The 2,280-nt window shown below is 33.2% G+C and overlaps 1 long non-coding RNA gene across 1 annotated transcript; it reads right to left on the bottom strand.

Moving 5' to 3' along the window:
• Positions 1–1,160: 1,160 nt before the first annotated feature.
• On the bottom strand, positions 1,161–1,970 carry LOC131152762 (uncharacterized). The gene is made up of 2 exons (XR_009136103.1): positions 1,851–1,970; positions 1,161–1,688 (listed from the first exon to the last, which is right to left on the bottom strand). It is a non-coding gene; the product is annotated as an uncharacterized LOC131152762 (long non-coding RNA).
• Positions 1,971–2,280: the final 310 nt, after the last annotated feature.

The following is a 2,280-nucleotide window of genomic DNA, read 5'->3' on the forward strand; positions in this document are numbered from 1 at the left end:
TTTCTATTGAAATTAATTTGAGTAAATCATAGGTTGAAGTAATTGAAAGAAATAAGAAGAAAATCCCAGCTGAATGAGGTAAGATTTTGAGTAGTTCAACACGATAGATTTTTTTAAAAAAAAATTCAACATTTTTTCTTAATGAATTTTTTAATTCTTTGGTCAAATTTGTTATAATTTATTCAAAATTGGAATAGAAAACAATCTTCAAAAAGTAGTGCTAGCAAAGCCCACTCAACCTAATTTGCAAGTAAATGGATCAAGATTAAATTGGACTTAGAGAAATGACCGAAGAAAATGGTGTTTCAAGGTGGAGCTTCTATATTGGCTTAAGCAAACACCCTAGACAATGATCATAGGTTTGAGATGCTTTAGTTGGAGGGTTGTTCCTACTTGAATTGGCAGTAATGATTACTATATCTATGGAGGTGGAATGAAATGTGAAGGCCATATAGTCGTGATTGTCGAGGATCCAAGGTGAGAGATGATGGTGAATACGAAAAGGGCCACAAAAGAGGAGAAAAGGGAAGACTATTTAGATGGAGGAGGTGATGGAGGAGCATATCTAATTTTGTAAGGGCCGTTAGGAGCAAACAACCCTACCTAATAAAGAGGAGGTCGGTGTTCGACAATTATTTCAAAGTTGGCGTCTATATAAAGGGAAATAAGAGATAGCAACCCTACCTTTAATAAGCCTAAAATCATCTTAAATATAAACAATTGCATGCGTGTGCGCATGCATATGTATACAAATATTTTTAATGAAGAATTTCTTAGTTTCTTAATGCCATTTTGTTTTGTTGTATTAAGATGATTAGTTTTATTGGTACAATTATATATATGTGGATTAATTAATTTGTCAATTATAAACCATATTATCAAATAATTGAAGATTATTTTGTTTTCAAGCATTCTTACATCCCTAAAATTTTTGAACATAGATTCAAATCCCTAGTGAGACATATATTATATGGAAACACCAACTATATCTCCAACTAACTGATCTCAGATGATTGGTGGGACAAATAATTCACGATTGAAAGGATTTGAATTATAAGCTATTTATTCTAGATTTTTTCCCCATTTACATCTAATCAACGCAATTAGGGTGATATGATTTTCATTATTTCACTTCAATTTCCATCCCGATACAAACTAGATTAATAACAATAACCCATATGGCTTTATTTATCTATATGTTTGCATATAGTCGACCCGCGAAGACTTATTACAGTGATAAAAACATAACGAACCTCATTGGATCTCATCTTATGCTTTTATGCATTTACATCATATGAAACCCACTTCCAATCTTTCTCAATTTGTAGAGCCCATCCTTGATGCTGCTCTCCATCTTTCTTCAAAGGCTTATCTGAAGAGTAAAACCAAATTTTACTTTGTTCAAAAGTAAAATTAATACGTGTATAATTATTTTGTATATCCCATTTTGCAATTAAATCTGGTGTGCCATCTCGCTTGATATGAATTATCAATCCCCAGTCACCATCGTCGAACACTCTAACACGTATCCTTCCGCGATCGAAATAAAACATCCAATCTTCATCCCAATATCCGCATTCTTCATCAATGGTGTTGGTGATGACATTCAAATGTCGAGTTTTAGATGATTTCTCCAACACTAAACCTTTCTTTGAAAGATTTATAACATTGTATAACCAAATTCCCATCTGCAAAATTAAACATATGATCTATAGCAAAAATAATTTGGATGAGACCCTCCACCATGTGTTAAAAGAACTGACCCATTAGAGATTAAGAAAATATCTTCGAAAAGGAGTATCTATAATACTACTCGAACTAATGTTAATCACATGCATGTGCATGCATACCTTTTCTCAATGATTTGCTTTGCTCGAAATGGTTAGCTACTTCGATCTGTTGCTCACTTATTCTTCTTCTTCTTCTTCTTCTTCTTCAATCCTCCTTTAATCTTTTTCCTCTTTTCTAGTAGTTGAAGATGATATGTGGTATTTCCGTTTTATAGGGAAGGAGGGGTCCTTTGGAACCATCCCACCACCGCGAATTTATTCTTTGATATCATAAAGGAATGATTTCTATTCTTAGCTGTTAAGAGTATTTTTTTTTTTTTATTCTTCTTTAATGGACGGGTGAATAGATTCATTCTTGCCTAATTAATTAAGTATAGGGACAACGCAGCCGTCTGTGCAACTCGGGACCACCCAAGACAGATTTACAGACCCAGAATTTTCAATTTTCTGGTTATTATTTGTTTATTTAGTACTACTACCACCACAGTTC

This window comes from Malania oleifera, chromosome 4 (assembly GCF_029873635.1).
Source record: "Malania oleifera isolate guangnan ecotype guangnan chromosome 4, ASM2987363v1, whole genome shotgun sequence".
In the NCBI taxonomy this organism is placed as follows: Eukaryota; Viridiplantae; Streptophyta; class Magnoliopsida; order Santalales; family Ximeniaceae; genus Malania; species Malania oleifera.